Below are 18632 nucleotides of genomic sequence, written 5' to 3'. Positions count from 1 at the left end.
AGAGTCAGAGTATGTGAGTTCTAATCCCCCTCGAATTCCTCAACTCCAACTCTCTCCTGGACCCCCTCCAGTCTGGCTTCTGTCCCCTCCAATCCACTGAAACTGCCCTCTCAAAAGTCACCAATGAGCTCCTTCTTGCCAACGGCTCCTACTCTATCCTAATCCTCCTCGACCTCTCAGCTGCCTTACACGTTATCCAACCATGGCTTCACGGACTCTGTCCTCTCCTGGTTCTCCTCATCTCTCTGGCCGTTCACTCTTAGTCTACTTCGTGGGCTCCTCCTCCCCCTCCCATTCCCTAACTGTAGGGGTTCCTCAAGGGTCAGTTCTTGGTCTCCTGTTCTCCATCTACACTCACTCCCTTGGTGAACTCATTCACTCCCATGGCTTAAACTATCATCTCTTTGCAGATGATACCCAAATCTACATCTCCTCCCCTGTTCCCTCTCCCTCCCTCCAGGCTCGTATCTCCTCCTGCCTTCAGGACATCTACACCTGGATGTCTTCCCGCCACCTCAAGCTCAACATGTCTAAGACTGAGCTCCTTATCTTCCCTCCCAACCCTGTCCTCTCCCTGATTTTCCTGTCACTGGACGGCACTATCATCATTCCCACCTCACAAACCCTCAACCTTGGTATCATCCTTGACTCCGCTCTCTCATTCACCCCACACATCCAATCTGTCACCAAAACCTGCCGGTCTCACCTTCATAACACCACCAATATCTGCCCTTTCCTCTCCATCCAAACTGCTACCTTGTTAGTACAATCTCTCCTCATATCCCAACTGGATTACTGCAACAGCCTCCTTTCTGATCCCCCAACCTCCTGTCTCTCCCCACTTCAGTCTATACTTCACTCCGCTGCCTGGATTATCTTTCTACAGAAATAATCTGGGCATGTCACCCCACTCCTGAAAAATCTCCAGTGGTTGCCTATCAACCTTCACATGAAGCAAAAACTCCTCACTATTGGTTTCAAAGCTCTCCATCACCTCGCCCCCTCCTACCTCACCTCCCTTCTCTCCTTCTCCAGCCCAGCCCACACCCTCCGCTCCTCTGCCGCTAATCTCCTCACTGTGCCTCGTTCTCCCCGTCCCGCCGTTGACCCCCGGCCCACATCCTCCCCCTGGCCTGGAATGCCCTCCCTCCTCACATCCATCAAATTAGCTCTCTTCCTCCCTTTAAAGCCCCACTGAGAGCTCACCTCCTTCAGGAGGCCTTCCCAGACTGAACCCCCCTTTTCCTCTACTCCTCCTCCCCTCCCCATAGCCTCTACTCCCTCCCTCTGCTCTACCCCCCTCCCCACCCCACAACACTTGTATATATTTATACATTTTTATTATTCTATTTATCTTATTAATGATATGTATATATCTATAATTCTATTTATCTATTTTGATGCTATTGGTGCCTGTCTGCTTGTTTTGTTGTCTATCCCCCGCTTCTAGAGTGTGAGCCAGTTGTTGGGTAGGGATTGTCTCGGTTGCTGAATTGTACTTTCCAAGTGCTTAGTACAGTGCTGTGCACACAGTAAGCACTCAATAAATATGATCAAATGAATGAATGCATGAATCCCAGCTCTGCTACTTGTCTGCTGTGTGACCTCGGGCAAGCCACTTAACTTCTCTGTGCCTCAGTTACCTCATCTGTAAAATGGAGATTAAGACTGTGAACCCCATGTGGGACAACCTGATGACCTTGTATCTATCCCAGTGCTCAGGACAGTGCTTGGCACATAATAAGCGCTTAACAAATACTGTCATTATCATCATCAGCAGCAGCAGGAGTGAATCTGGTGCAAGGGGGTTGGGAGGAGGAGGAGGAAAATCTTGCTCCAAGGTCAGCAGAAAAGACTTCTCCTCCCAAGAAAGGGTTTCTGGCCCTTTTTGGTGACCATGCTACCTCAAGAAGAGTTATCTTGAAGGCAGGAGGAAATACAGGACTGCAGAGGAGAGAGATTAGGACTGGAGATATAGATTTGGGAATCATCCCCATAGAGATGGTAGCAAATGAGAGCAAATGAGTTTTCCAAAGGAGTGAGTGTAGAGAAGCAGCATGGCTCAATAGAAAGAGCATGGGCTTTGGAGTCAGAAGTCATGGGTTTGAATCCCAGCTCCGCCACATGTCTCCTGTGTAACCTTGGGAAAGTCACTTAACTTCTCCAAGCCTCAGTTACTTCATCTGTAAAATGAGGATGAAGACTCTGAGCCCCATGTGGGACAACCTCATCACCTTGTATACCCCCCAATGCTTAGAACAGTGTTTTGCACATAGTAAGCACTTAACAAATGCCATCATTATTATTATTATTAGACAGAGAATAGAAGAGGACCCAGAACTGAGCCTGAAGGCTCCCTCACAGTTAAGGGGTGGGAGGCAGAGGAGGAGTCTGCGAAAGAGACTGAAAAGGAGCGGGCAGAGATATTGGAGGGTAATAATAATGCTAATAATAATAATAGTATTTAAGTGCTTACTATCTGTCAAGCACTGCTTTAAACTCTGGGGTAGGTACAAGGTTATCAGGTTGTCCCACGAGGGGCTCACAGTCTTAATCCCCATTTTACAGATGAGGTAACTGAGGCACAGGGAAGTGAAGTGACTTGCCCCAAGTCACATGGCTGACAAGTGGAGGAGCCAGGATTAAAATCCATGACTTCCGACTCCCAAGCCTGTGCTCTTTCCATTAAGCCACAACAACTGTGGGATTTGTTAAACGCTTGTTATGTGCCAGGCACTGTACTAAGCACTGGGATGGATACAAGCAAATCAGGTTGGACACAGTCCCTGTCCCACATGGGGCTCACAGTCTCAATCCTCATTTTACAGATGAGGTAGCAGACACAGAGAGAAGCGAAGTCACAGAGCGAAGTGGAGGAGCTAGGATTAGAACCCATTACCTTCTGACTCTCAGACCTGTGCTCTATCTATTCATTCATTCATTCATTCAATCGTATTTATTGAGTGCTTACTGTGTGCAGAGCAATGTACTAAGCTCTTGGGAAGTACAAGTTTGCGACATATAGAGACGGTCCCTACCCAACAGCGGGCTCACAGTCTATCTATGCCATGATGCTCTCTCACTACACCATGCTAGAGGAAAACCAGGAGAGGACAGGGTCAATAAAACCAAGGTTAGATAATGTTTCCAGGAGACGTGCATCTGGTTCTAGGACCCTCTCTGAGAGTTACCCCCAGGACAGGCTGGTATCCAGAGAAGCAGTGTGGCTCAGTGGAAAGAGCCTGGGCTTTGGAGTCAGAGGTCATGGGTTCAAACCCTGGCTCCACCAATTGTCAGCTGTGTGACTTTGGGCAAGTCACTTCACTTCTCTGTGTCTCAGTTACCTCATCTGGAAAATGGAGATGAAGACTGTGAGCCCCCCGTGGGACAACCTGATCACCTTGTAACCTCCCCAGCGCTTAGAACAGTGCTTTGCACATAGTAAATGCTTAATAAATGTCATCATCATTATTATTACTATTATTATCCTCCTGCAGGCCCTTTGGTGGGGTTTTAGCAATCAAAATAGCATTTATTGAACACCTACTGAGTTTAGAACACTGCTAAGTGCCCAGGCTTGGGAGTTAGAGGACCTGGTTTCTAATCCCAGCTCTGCCACCTACTGTTGCATGACCTTGGGCAGGTCACTTAATGTCTCTGGGCCTCAGTTCCCTCATCTTTTAGACTGTGAGCCCACTGTTGGGTAGGGACTGTCTCTATATGTAGCCAACTTGTACTTCCCAAGCGCTTAGTACAGTGCTCTGCACACAGTAAGCGCTCAATAAATATGATTGATGATGATGATCTGCAAAATGGGGATTCAATACCTTGTCTCCCTCCAACCCAGACTGTGAGCCCCTTGTGGGACATGATTACCTTGTATCTATCTCAGTGCTCAGTATAATAGAGATCTATAATAGGGACATATGGCACATAGTAAGTGCTGAACAAAAGCAGTTGTTATCAATTATTATTATTATTATTAATAATAATAATAAGTACTTGATTCTATCAGAACAAGCCGCTGGAGTACAGCCCAAACTGCCACACTTTCAAGGTCATAATGTCCATCCCCCTGCTTCGGGCCAGGGCAGAACTCTCCAAGCACCCCATGTATAGATCCATTTCCTTATTTTCCTTCCTCCCCTTTCCTTATTCATCTGCCAGGGCTTCCACTCAGTAGTCTCACTCTCTAAATAACTGGGAAGTTCTTCCTAAGGTCCAACCTACAGCTTTCCTGCTGCCATTTAAGCTCCTTTCTTGCCTAGCTCTCAAAGAGAAGCAGCGTGGCTCAGTGGAAAGAGCACGGGCTTGGGAGTCAGAGGTCATGGGTTCAAATCCCAGCTCCGCCGCTTGTCAGCTGTGTGACTTTGGGCAAGTCACTGAACTTCTCTGTGCCTCAGTTACCTCATCTGTAAAATGGGGGTTAAGATTGTGAGCCCCACATGGGACAACTTGATCACTTTGTATCTTTCCCCAGCACTTAGAATAGTGCTTTGCTCATAGTAAGTGCCGAACAGTGCTTTGCACATAGTAGGTGCTTAACAAATACTAAACTTATTATTATTATTATTATCTGGGGCAAACCTCCTTCAGAGGGAGTCAGAGGTCTCTGCCAAGACCCTCTCCGGCTTCTTGGCCAGTGGAAAAGAGGTTCTGGTGGGTGAGAAGAGAAGGAGAAGGCTGGGAAGGAGAGATCCTGGAGAGAGAGAGAGGGAGAGGGAGAGAGAGAGTATGTGTGTGTTTCAGCTGGGAGGCCCAATCCAGCTCAATTAGAAGGAAGAAATGAACTCTGAAAGCAGGATTAAGGCGCTCAAGCTACAGCAGTAAGTCTGGGGAATTTTTATCTGAAAAGGATACGGGAGATAATTAGTGAGGATTTGTTCCTCCAGAGATGACAGATGTCAGCCGACTTGGGGGGCCGCAGAGGGTCTCGGGGCCATGGGGGGCCGCGGAAACTTTGCAGAAGGACATCGTGGGTCTGCAGGGAGCAAAGGGGCATCATGGGGGACCATGGGGAGCCATGGTGGGCCTGGGGAGGAGCTAGTCTGGTGGGCAGTTGGGGAGGAAGTATTGTGGCTTTCATACAGGGCTCCCCTGGGACTCCCGGCGCCAGGCTGCTGGCTTGAAGCCCCCAGGGGTGTCTGAACTGTGGGAGGAAGGGGGCATTCATTCATTCATTCATTCAATCGTATTTATTGAGCACTTACTATGTGCAGAGCACTGTACTAAGCACTTGGGAAGTACAAGTCGGCAACATATAGAGACGGTTCATGCCCAACAACAGGCTCACAGTCTAGAAGGGGGAGACAGACAACAAAACAAAACATGTGGTCAGGTGTCAAGTCATCAGAATAAATAGAGGTAAAACTAGATGGCCTTCTCCCCTCCTGGAAGCCTACCTCCACCTGCCTCCCATACGCGACATCTCTATGTCATGGCCTTTCCCCTGCCACCCCGTCCCCCTCCCTCTGCCATCTGCATAGAGAAGTAGCGTGGCTCAGTGGAAAGAGCATGGGCTTTGGAGTCAGGGGTCAAGGGTTCGAATCCCGGCTCTGCCAATTATCAGCCGTGTGACTTTGGGCAAGTCATTTAACTTCACTGTACCTCAGTTCCCTCATCTGTAAAATAGGGATTAAGATTGTGAGCCCCCCGTGGGACAACCTTATCTCTTTGTAACCTCCCCAGCACTTAGAACAGTGCTTTGCACATAGTAAGTGCTTAATAATGCCATTATTATTATTATCCCTTCTTTCTCCCCCTCCATGCCTAGCTGGGGTTGGGGGCAGGGGGTGTACCCACGATCCACACCCACCTAAAACTTTCCAAATGCTTTTCCTTGTTTCACGGGTGTGCCGCTATTGCCCACCCCGAAGACGGGCTGAACCAGACCACAGACAGATGGAGGTGGGATGGGGTGGGGCTGGGGGGGGGGGGGCTCCATGGCCCTCCCAATCAATCAAGCAGTGGTATTTATTGAGCACTTACTGTGTACTAAGCCTTTGGGGGAGTCCGATATAACAGAGTTGATAGAACCATTCCCTGCCCACCACCTCTCTCCTCCCAGCCCTTCTCAGTAGCCCAGCCTGGTCCACTGGCCCTGTGGTCTCAGAAGGGGATGAAGCTAAGGTGAAACAAAAAAAACATTTTAAAGCCATGGGGGGTGCAGAAGGAACATGGGGATGTGCAGAGTTCGAATATGGGGCCAGGCGGGGACCACTTGAGGACCATGGGGAAATGGATAAAAAACTACAATAGTGGGAAGGGGAAGAGGGCAGGGGGAGGTTATGGGCAAGATATGGGGGAGGGAGGTGGGGAGATGCAGGGGAGGGGGAGAGAGATGTTGGGGAGATGCAGGGGAGGAGGAGATGCAACTAGAGGAAGATACGGGAAAGGGAGACCAGGGAGACTGGAAGACATGGTAATAATAATAATAATTTTAGTACTTGTTAAGTGCTTACTATGTTCCAAGCACTGTTCTAAGCACTGGGGAGGATACAGGGTGATCAGGTTGTCCCGCATGGGGCTCCCAGTCTTAATCCCCATTTTACAGATGAGGGAACTGAGGCCCAGAGAAGTGAAGTGACTTGCCCAAAGTCACACAGCTGACAAGTGGCAGAGGGGGATTAGAACCCATGACCTCTGACTCCCAAGCCCGGGCTCTTTCCACTGAGCCATGCTGCTTCTCTGGTAGAAATGCAGAAGAGGAGGGGGATGTGGGGGAGATGCAGGGGAAGGAAGGGGTGAGCTTGGGAGGGAGGCAAGAGGGAGAAGGGAAAGGGGGAGTCATGGGAGAGGACAAAAAAGTTTTCAAAAGTGACTGGGGGGAGGGTGGGGAGGGGGAAGAGGGGGAAGGTGGGCACCATTGACTGTCACCTACACCCATGAAAACTGACCCACCCCCATCCTTAAGCCAGTTTTCCCAAAGGTCAAAGTTAAAGCCCCATGCTGCCCCCCTCTCTCTCTCCATCCTCTTCTCTGACCACAGCCATCCTTTCCTCCCCCTTCTTCTCTTGACCACAGCCGCCCCCCTCCCTCCCACGGAGGAGCAGCGTGCCCTAGTTCAATCATTCATCCAATCGTATTTATTGAGCACTTACTGTGTGCAGAGCACTGTACTGAGCACTTGGAAAGTACAATTAGGCAACAGAGACGGTCCCTACCCAACAACGGGCTCACAGCACAGGCCTGGGAGCCAGAAGGTCATGGGTTCTAATCCCAGCTCTGCCACTTGTCTGCTGTGTGACTTTGGTTAAGTCTCTTCAGTTTTCTGGGCCGCAGTTACCTCACCTGGAAAACTGGGATTGAGACTGTGAGCCCCAAGTGGGACAGGGACTGTGTCCAAACCGACGTGCCTGTATCCACCCCAGTGCTTAGTACAGTGCCTGGTACATAGTAAGCACTTAACAAGCACTTACCTGTATATATGTATATATGTTTGTACGTATTTAATACTCTATTTATTTATTTTATTTGTACATATTTATTCTATTTATTTTATCTTGTTAATATGTTTTGTTTTGTTCTCTGTCTCCCTCTTCTAGACTGTGAGCCCACTGTTGGGTAGGGACCTTCTCTATATGTTGCCAACTTGTACTTCCCAAGCGCTTAGTACAGTGCTCTGCACACAGTAAGTGCTCAATAAATATGATTGAATGAATGAATGAATGAACAAACATCACTTCCTCTCTCACCGAAGCCACCCCCGCCATACCCCTCCTTTCTGATCAAAGTTTCCCTCCCATCTCCCTGTTTCTGCCTCCTACTACTCAACTCTGCACTTTTTCATTGCCCTTTCCTGCAGCTACCTCAAACTGCCAGACTCCCTCCCTCCTTCTCTATCTCCCCCATCCCTCCATCTTTCTCTCCCTCCCCACTTCTTCCTTCTCTCACTCTCTTCCTCCCTCCCCTTCACTCCCTCCCTCTTTACCTCCTCCCATCTCTCCATCTTTCTCTCCCTCCCCACTTCTTCCTTCTCTCACTCTCTTCCTCCCTCCCCTTCACTCCCTCCCTCTTTACCTCCTCCCATCTCTCCATCTTTCTCTCCCTCCCCACTTCTTCCTTCTCTCACTCTCTTCCTCCCTCCCCTTCACTCCCTCCCTCTTTACCTCCTCCCATCTCTCCATCTTTCTCTCCCTCCCCACTTCTTCCTTCTCTCACTCTCTTCCTCCCTCCCCTTCACTCCCTTCTCTCCCTCCCTTCCGTATCTGCTCCCTCTGTCTTCTCCCACAGTCTTATTGGACTCCCCAGGGAGCAAGCAATGGCCCCAGGGCCCCTTCACCCCCTGGTCTGGGAATCCCTAGCTGCTCACAGAGACTGGATCTGCAGCCCCAGCGATGTGAATAACAAGCTGTTGCCAATTTGTACTTCCCAAGCGCTTAGTACAGTGCTCTGCACAGAGTAAGCGCTCAATAAATACGATTGAATGAATGAATAATAATAATAATGATGATGGTGTTTGTTAAGCGCTCACTATATGCAAAGCACTTTTCTAAGTTCTGGGGAGGTTACAAGGTGATCAGGTTGTCCCACGGGGGTCTCACAGTTTTAATCCCCATTTTACAGATGAGGTAACTGAGGCACAGAGAAGTGAAGTGACTTGCCCAAAGTCACACAGCTGATATTTGGCAAAGCCGGAATTTGAACCCATGAACGCTGACTACAAAGTCCAGGCTCTTTCCACTGAGCCATGCTGCTTCTCCAGGATCCCTATCCCCCCAACCTCTGGTCTGGACACCCCCGGTCACTCACAGTGACTGGTTCTGTAACCCAGCAATGTGAAGGATGGGCAGACCGTCCGGGTGACTTGCTCTGTGCAGACCCAGCACAGTGAGCCACGCAGCACTTTGCCTTAAATTAAACTGCAAATGGGCAAATCCCATCAGCGGTCTCTCAAGAGCTGGTGGGTCTGTGACCGGGCCAGAATCCAGGCTTTCATCTGTGCATGACCTTGTACGTATAGGCATGCCAGAGTGCGTGTATGTCTGCATGTGTGTTTGGGAGAGATAGGCAGGGGCACGGGGGATTACTGATGCCGGAAAGAAGCCAAGAGGCATCACCAAGGAAAGAGACAGTCCAACCGTGATTCCCGCCCCCTCCTGCCCCCACACTGTTCCTCTTCACCCTTCCCTGCTCACCCATAATCCAACAAGGCCTCCCAAAGGCAGGGAACACAACCGATTATTCTGTGGGAAAAAAAGAGGGGCTTGACGGGGCCAATGTCAACTGCCTCCTCTTCTCCTTAGAGAGCAGGAGGCAGTGGATTCTCCAAAAAAGAGCCTTAGCTGGGAGACCCATCTCTATCGCTGACTAGCTGGGTGACCCTGGACCAGTCCCTCACCCTCTCTGAGCCTTAGCTCCCTCTCCAAACTGTGAGCCCGCTGTTGGGTAGGGACGTTCTCTATATGTTGCCAACTTGTACTTCCCAAGCGCTTAGTACAGTGCTCTGCACACAGTAAGTGCTCAAGAAATACAATTGAATGAATGAATGAATTAATTAATGATGCATTCTCCCTGCTAAACTCTACTGAACTGCCGAACTGAATTGATGCCCCTCTTCCTCAGTTTGGGTGACTCCTGGCTTCCAGTCTTCCTTGGCTTGGAACTCCCTCACCCACAAGTCCACCAAACCTCAACCCTCCCCCTTTACAAGGCTCTTCTGAAATCCCACTCCCAGGAAGCTCTCTCGCCTGATTTTTTTCTTTCCCCCAAGTCCCATTCTCCGTAGCATCATCTCAGCTCTTTCACACTCACCACTTCTTGCTGCGCTTTAGTAGACATTGTTTTTCATACCTCACTAGGTAGAGCACTTCCTCCTCCTATTTGTAATTCAATTTATCTCTATCTCGCCCACTTGATGGGACAGGAATTATATCTTTTTCTATTGCACTCCCCCAAGCCCACAGGAGCTTAATAAACTGTACTGATAGATGGATCGATTTTGTCTTGGGGCAGGTCCAACGCTGGAATTGAACTCATCACAGTGAGGGCCACTGATATGAGAAAAGACAGCACAGAGACAGTGTGGCCTAGTGGATAGAGCGCAGGCTTGGGAATCAGAAGGACCTGGGTTCTAATCCCGTGTGACCTTAGGCAAGTCACTTAGCTTCTCTGTGACTCAGTTCCCTCATCTATAAAATGGGGATTAAGACTGAGTCCTATGTGGGATGGAGACTGTGTCCAATCAATTAGCTTGTATCTACCCCAGAACTTAAGAAAGCACCTGGCACAGTATGTGCTTAACAAATACAGTAATTATTGTTATTATTATTCACTCTGGAAAGAAACAGAAGCCTATGGACTGATTGTCTGTGAGCCTTGGTCCTGCTGAAGAAGGAGGGAGACCCAGAAGGCCGTGCTTCCTCTTTTTCCCATCTAGACTATAATCTTGTGTGAAGGGAAGAGAAACAGCATGGCTCAGTGGAAAGAGCACAGGCCTGGGAATCAGAGGTCATGCGTTCTAATCCCGGCTCTGCCACTTGTCAGCTGTGTGACTTTGGGCAGGTCACTTAACTTCTCTGAGCCTCAGTTACCTCATTTGTAACATGGGGGTGAAGGCTGGGAGCCCCATGTGGGACAACTTGATCACCTTGTATTACCCGCCCCCCAGCACTTAGAACAGTGCTTTGCACATAGTAAGCGCTTAACAAATGTCATTATAATCTTTTTTTTTCTTTAGAGAAGCAGCATGGCTCAGTGGAAAAAGCACGGGCTTGTGAGTCAGAAGTCATGGATTCAAATCCCAGCTCCGCCACTTGTCAACTGTGTGACTTTGGGCATGTCACTTCACTTCTCTGTGCCTCAGTTACCTCGTCTGTAAAATGGGGATTAAGACTGTGAGCCCCACGTGGGACAACCTGATTATCTTGTATCCTCCCCTGCGCTTAGAACAGTGCTTGGCACATAGTAAGCGCTTAACAAATGTCATCATTATTCTACCACTCGGTTGAACCATACTCTCCCCAAAGCTTAGTACAGTACTCAGTGCAGTAGGTGCCCAATAAATATCATTCATTCATTCACTCCTATTTATTGAGCACTTACTGTTTGCAAAGCACTGTACACTAAGCACTTGGAAAAGTACAATACAACAATTAACAGTGACATTCCCTGCCCACAATGAGTTTACAGTTTTGGGGGGTGGGGAGGCCGACATCAAAACAAGAAGTAGCGTGCTCAGTGGAAAGAGCCCAAGCTTTGGAGTCAGTGATCATGGGTTCAAATCCCAGCTCCGCCACTTGTCAGCTGTGTGACTTTGGGCAAATCACTTAACTTCTCTGTGCCTCAGTTACCTCATCTGTCAAATGGGGATTAAGACTGTGAGCTCCCCGTGGGACAACCTGATCACCTTGTAACCTCCCCAGCACTTAGATCAGTGCTTTGCACATAGTAAGCGCTTAATAAATGCCCTGATTATTTATTTATCATTATTTATTACAATAAAATTACAGATATGTACATAAGTGCTGTAGGACTGGGAGCAGCAAAGAGCAAAGGGAGCAAATCAGAGTGACACAAAAGGGAGTGGGAGATGAGGAAAAGTAGGGTTTAGTATGGGAAGACCTCTTGGAGGAGATGTGCCATCAATAAGGCTTTGAAGGATGGGGGGAGAGTAATTGTCTGGCAAATTTGAGGAGGGAGGGCATTCCAGGCCAGAGGTAGGATGTGGGTGAGAAGTCGGCCGTGAGATGGAGGCACAGTGAGAAGGTTAGCACCAGAGGAGCGGAGTGTGAGGGCTGAGTTGTAGGAGATAAGTGAGGTGTGGTGGGAGCGGAAAGGTGATGGAATTAGGCAAAGTGATGGAATTAATCCTGGTTCTGCCACTTGTCTGCCGTGTAATCTCGGGCAAGTCGCTTAACTTCTCTGTGCCTTAGTTACCATGTCTGTAAAAGGGGGATTAGGACCGTGAGCCCCAAGTAGGACATGAACTGTAACTAGCCTGATTAGCTTGTTTCTATTTTAGTACAGTGCCTGGCACTGTGCAAATACCTTGAAAATGAAATGAGCTCCTCCCTTTTTCTATGGTATTTATTAAGCATTTACTACATCCCTTACTCATCTCCACCCTTTCTCCCAAGTACAGATCTATACGTTATGGTTGTAAATCATTTATTATTATTAATCTCTGTCTCCTCTGGACTGTAAGCTCCTTGTGGTCAGGAAATGTGTCTACCAACTATGTTGTATTGTACTCTCCCAAGTGCTTAGTATGGTTTTCTGCAACCAGCAAGTGTTCAGTAAGTACTATTGATTGACTGACCGATCATTCGTGGCTCTCCCTGAGCCCTGCTCCTGTTTGGGTGCCACATTTCCTCTTCCTCCGCCACCTGCCCAGAGGCAGTGGAGACTGTAAGCTCGTTGTGGGCAGGGAATGTGCTTGTTTATTGTTATTTTGTACTCTCCCAAGCGCTTAGTACGGTGCTCTGCACACAGCAAGTGCTCAACAAATAGGAATGAATGAATGGAATGGAACTGAACAGGCCTAACCCCATGTGCTCACCTAAGGAAGCAGCGTGGCTCAGTGGAAAAGCCTGGGCTTTGGAGTCAGAGGTCTTGGATTCAAATCCCGGCTCCACCAACTGTCAGCTGTGTGACCATGGGCAAGTCACTTCACTTCTCTGGGCCTCAGTTACCTCTTCTGTAAAATGGGGATGAAGACTGTGAACTCCACATGGGATACCCTCATCATCTTAGGCAAAGTGATGGAATTAATCCTGGCTCTGCCACTTGTCTGCAGTGAAATCTTGGGCAAGTCGCTTAACTTCTCTGTGCCTTAGTTACCACGTCTGTAAAAGGGGGATTAAGACTGTGAGCCCCAAGTAGGACAGGAACTGTAACTAGCCTGATTAACTTGTTTCTATCTTAGTACAGTGCCTGGCACTGTACTAAGAGTGCTTGGCACATAGTAAGTGCTTAATAAATGCCATTTTTATTATTATTATTATTATTATTATTAAGGAAGGCCAGGATGGCCCAAGCTGAGGTAGAGTGCTTGCACGCAACCTCGCTGGAAACCCTGGCTCCATTAGCCTGCAGGAGGAAGAATCTGCCTCTGCACTGGGGCCAGCAGCAAACTTGTCAGCAAGCTCTGCCTCTCTAACAACAGGGAGTGTTTCCTTGCAAAATCATTTGGCCCAACTGGCAAACCCCCACAAGTCTGGCTACCCTAAAATGTTAATCAAGAACCTGAGATCACTAGGTTGTGGTGAGGCTGGTCACCTCAGAATTAGAAAGTCCTTGTCTGTGTTGCCTAGGGGAAAGTGTGTGGCCTGAGTTCTAATCCTGGCTCAGCTGCTTGTCTGCTGTGTGACCTGGGACAAGTCATACCACTTCTCTGTGCCTCAGTTAGTTCTTCTGTAAAATGGGGATTAAGACTGTGAGCCCCACGTGGGACAGGGACCACGTAGTTTCCCCAGCACTTAACAAATACCACAATTATCATTATCATTACTATTATTGTTATTATTATTGTCAGACCCATTCCCTTAGCCACAACAAGCCTCAATCAATTAATCAGGTTGGACGCAGTCCAGGTCCCACATGGGGCTCACAGTCTAAATCCCCATTTTACAGATGAGGTAACTGAGGCCCAGAGAAGATAAGTGATTTGCCCAAGGTCACACAGCAAGCAAGTGGCATAGCCGGAATGAGAACCCAGGTTTCTGGTTCCCAGGCCTGTGCTCCATCCACTAGGCCAGGCTGGTTCTCCAAGAGGAATACAATATAGCAGAGTTGGAGGACACATTCCCTGCCCACAGCAAGCTTTCATTCATTCGTTCATTCATTCAATCAATCGTATTTATTGAGCGCTTACTGTGTGCAGAGCACTGTACCAAGCACTTGGGAAGTACCTGAAGCTGACATGGGATCTGTGTCAATCTGTCAATCAAGCAATCAATGGTATTTATTGAGTGCTTACTGTGTGCAGACCACTGTACTGAGCACTTTGCAGAGTACGACATAACAGAGTTGGTAGACACGCTCCCTGCCCACCATGAGCTTACGGTCTAGAGGGGAGTGATTGCGTCAGAACCCAGTCCCCATCCTCTGGGACTCTCTCATCATTATTATTATTATTATTGCCCCATGTGGGACAACCTGATCACCTTGTAAACTCCCCAGCACTTAGAACAGTGCTTTGCACATAGTAAACGCTTAATAAATGCCATCATCATCATTCACACAGAGTCAACGCTTAACAAATGCCATCATTATTATTATTATTATTATCTGGGCAGAACTGAACCTCAGACGGGGAGGACAAAAAAATCTTTTGCAGACACAATGGAGCAAAGCCTCAGACGCCATGGCCTCGGATGGTTCGGAGGCGGGACCAGCTGGATATTAGCGGTTAGAGACGATGAGGCTCAGGATGGACGTCAAGATAAGATCGTGCCACAGAGGGAGAAACGAAAACAGCGGCAGGCACCGTGGGTACCAAATGCGACAGTGCGGCCGAAGGCTATCTTTCTGGACACCCGGTGCTGGGGGGATGGAGTGGCCTTATCAGCCCTATGCACACACAGACCAATAAAAACCTGTCAGGAGTGTCCTCCTGGATCCTGAAGGACAACTAGATAGGGTGAATTGAAGGCAACAGGTGGAAAGATGCTATTTCTGCCCTCTGCGGGCCCTAGCTCTGAGCTTCGTGGAATCAATCCATCCATCCTCGATCTCGTCTGTCTTCCCGCCGACCTCTCGCCCACATCTTACCTCTGTCCCAGAACGCCCTCCCTCCTCATATCAAGAGCAGGGGCTTTGGAGTCAGAGGTCATGGGTTCAAATCCCAGCTCCACCAATTGTCAGCTGTGTGACTTTGGGCAAGTCACTTAACTTCTCTGGGCCTCAGTTACCTCATCTGTAAAATGGGGATTAAGACTGTGAGCCCCACGAGGGACAACCTGGTCACCTTGTAACCTCCCCAGCGCTTAGAACAGTGCTTTGCATATAGTAAGTGCTTAATAAATGCCATTATTATTATTATTGTTGTTATTATTGCTTTCTGTCACTTCAAAGCCTTATTGAAGGCACATCTCCTCCAGGAAGCCTTCCCTTCCTTAGAGAAGCAGTGTGTCTCAGTGGAAAGAGCACGGGCTTGGGAGTCAGAGGTCATGGGTTCTAATTCTGGCTCCACCGCTTGTCAGCTGTGTGACTTTGGGCAAGTCACTTCACTTCTCTGTGCCTCAGTTCCTTCATCTGTAAAATGGAGATTAAAACTGTGAGCCCCACGTGGGACAACCTGCTCACCTTGTATCCCCCCAGCTCTTAGAACAGTGCTTTGCACATAGTAAGCACTTAACAAATGACATCATTATTATTATTATTCCCTGACTGCACCCTCCTCTCGTCTTCCCCCATTCCCTTCTGCGCCGCTCATAGTTGCTCCTTCAATCATCCTCCCTCCCTTCCCCAAAGCACATATGCATATATCTTTAGATGTCTGTAATTTACTTATTTATTTATATTAATGTCTGTCTCCCCTTCTAGACCGTGAGCTCATTGCGGGCAGGGAATGTGTCTGATGTTCTACTGTACAATTACCAGAGTCCCTGGAGGTCCGTAGCCAGGGAGAAATATGGACCTGGTTGGGAATCAATGCCCTTTGTGAGACACTATTACCCCTCAGGACCAGAATTACAGCGTATTTTACTTGTCAGTCCACCTTAATTGAAAAGGAGTAGGCGAGTCAAGTTGGTGGGAAGTTGGTTGGCAAGATTTAACGTGATATTAATTGTAGTAATTAGTAATCACTTTGGGTTGGAATTATCTATAAATAGGTGGTCCATTAGTTTAGCAAAAGAGTGTGATTTAAAATGCAAATAAAGGCCCCATTAGACAGGCAAATCACTCTTCCTTCACCACCGTTTATCATCCATCTGGCCCCCGGAGGTTTGGAAGTTTGGGAGGGTGGGGGGGGGCGTGTTCAGGTAGGTGAGCTCCCCCAGGATCAATCCCTTTAAGATGTTGGCTGTGGGTTTTTCCCCAGTCCATGCCCACACCCATAAGCACTTGCTTCAATGGACAAGCAGATGGTCAAGTCCCAATTAATTCCACCCACGAGCATGCCGGTTGGCTCTCTGGAACCAGGCTTCCCTGTAGAGCTACAAGTGGAGTGAGCCTTTGAAGACACACACTTTAAAGAAACCACACAATTAGCAGCTGGTGCTGGTGAAGAAGTGCTTAGTACAGTGCTCTGCACACAGTAAGCGCTCAATAAATACGATTGAATGAAAGGAAAGGAAAGAAATGCCAGAAGAGGAAGGCGGTGTCCAGGAGGGTTACACTATCAATAAATAGAAAAGCCAAAGAGATGGAATGTCTGCAAGGATATTACATTTAGAGAAACACCAAATTTCGTCTCTGTTGTCGGCAGGGCCTAGTGGAAAGAGCTCAGGCCTGGGAATCAGAGGAGTTGGGTTCTAATCCCATCCTCCATTGCTGCTGTGTGAACTCAGACAATTAGCTTAACTTCTCTGTGCCTCAGTTCCCTCATCGCAAAATGTGGATTCAACTCCTGTTATCCCTCATATTTAGACTGTGAGCCTCATGTTATCCGTGTCCATTTATTGTTGCATTGTACTCTCCCAAGCGTTTAGTACAGCGCTCTTCACATAGGAAGTGCTCAGTAAATGAAGAAATGAACAAACGAATTCATTCATTCAATGGCATTTATTGAACGTTTACTGTGTGCAGAGCACTGTACTAAACGCTTGGGAAGTACAAGTCAACAACATATAGAGACGGTCCCTTACCCAATAACGGGCTCACAGTCTAGAAGGGGGAGACAGACAACAAAACAAAACATGTAGACAGGTGACAAAATCATCAGAACAAATAGAATTAAAGCTATATGCACATCATTAACAAAATAAATAGAATAGTAAATATGTACAAGTAAAATAAATAGAGTAATAAATTTGTGCAAATATATATACAAGTGCTGTGGGGAGGGGAAGGAGGTAGGGCGGAGGGATGGGGAGGAGGAGAGGAAAAAGGGGGCTCAGTCTGGGAAGGCCTCTTGGAGGAGGTAAGCTCTCAGTAGGGCTTTGAAGGGAGGAAGAGAGCTAGCTTGGCGGATGTGTGGAGGGAGGGCATTCCAGGCCAGGGGGAGGACGTGGGCTGGGGGTGGATGGAGCATCAGGTGAGAACGAGGCATGGTGAGGAGATTAGCGGCAGAGGAGCGGAGGGTGTGGGCTGGGCTGGAGAAGGAGAGAAGGGAGATGAGGTATGTGGGGGCGAGGGAATGGACAGCCTTGAAGCTGAGAGTGAAGAGTTTTGTCAACCTGTCAAGGTAGGTTGACAGGCAGCCACAGGAGATTTTTGATGAGGGGAGTAACGTGCCCAGAGCATTTCTGCACAAAGATGATCCGGGCCTCAGAGTGAAGTATAGACTGAAGTAGGGAGAGACAGGAGGATGGGAGATAAGAGAGGAGGCCGATGCAGTAATCCAGTAGGGATAGGACGAGAGATTGAACCAGCAAGGTAGTGGTTTGGATGGAGAGGAAAGGGAGGATCTTGGTGATGTTATGGAGCTGAGACCGGCAGGTTTTGGTGACAGATTGGATGTGTGGGGTGAACAAAAGAGCAGAGTTGCAGATGACACCAAGGTCGCGGGCATGTGAGACAGGAAGGATGGTAGTGCCGTCTACAGTGGTGGGAAAGCCAGGGAAAGGGCAGGGTTTGGGAGGGAAGATAAGGAGTTCAGTCTTGGACATACTGAGTTTTAGATGGCGAGCAGACATCCGGATGGAGATGTCCTGAAGGCAGGAGGAGACATGATCCTGGAGGGAGGGAGAGAGAGTTTGGGTGGAGATGTAGATTTGGGTGTCATCAGCCTAGAGATGATAGTCGAAGCCATGGGAGCGAATGAGTTCACCAAGGGAATGAATGAATCTTGTATCTACTCCACCACTTAGTTCAGTGCTTGGCAGAGTAAGTGCTTAACAGATACCATTCATTCATTCAATCATATTTATTGAGTACTTACTGTACTAAGAGCACTGTAATAAGTGCTTGGGAAAGTACAACAATAAGCAGTGACATTCCCTGCTCACAATGAGCTTACAGTCTAGAGGGGGGAGACAAACATCAATACAAAGAAATAAAATTACAAATCTGTACATTAGTGCAGTGGGGCTGGGATGGGGCGTGGGGAAGCAAAGAGAGCAAGTCAGGGTGACACAAAAGGGAGTGGGAGATGAGGAAAAGTGGGGCTTAGTCTGGGAAGGCCTCTTGGAGGAGATGTGCTTTCAACAAGGCTTTGAGGTGGGGAGGATAACTGTCAGATTTGAGGAGGGAGAGCGTTCCAGGCCAGAGGCATTGGCCTTTGTTAGCCGGGGGTCTGGGAGAGGCCGGTCAGTGGCTCCTGAGGGTCTGATTCCCCCTCTCCCCGCTGAGCCTCAACACACCAGCACCCTCCCACCTCACCCCAGCCACGACTCCACATTTTCAGGGCTGAGGATGGACCGAGGGCACACCCCAACTGCATTGGCGTTGCAGCTGAATCTGGAAAAATGTGATGGAGGAAGTAAAGTTGAATGTCTATTTGCCCAAATAATACTACTACTGACAATAATTGTGGTGGGGAAGCATGGCATATAGGATAGCCACCGTGTGTCTGCTATGTGACCTTG

The sequence above is a fragment of the Tachyglossus aculeatus genome, chromosome 7, assembly GCF_015852505.1.
Source record: "Tachyglossus aculeatus isolate mTacAcu1 chromosome 7, mTacAcu1.pri, whole genome shotgun sequence".
Taxonomy (NCBI): Eukaryota; Metazoa; Chordata; class Mammalia; order Monotremata; family Tachyglossidae; genus Tachyglossus; species Tachyglossus aculeatus.
Note: the sequence above shows the minus strand (reverse complement) of the source record.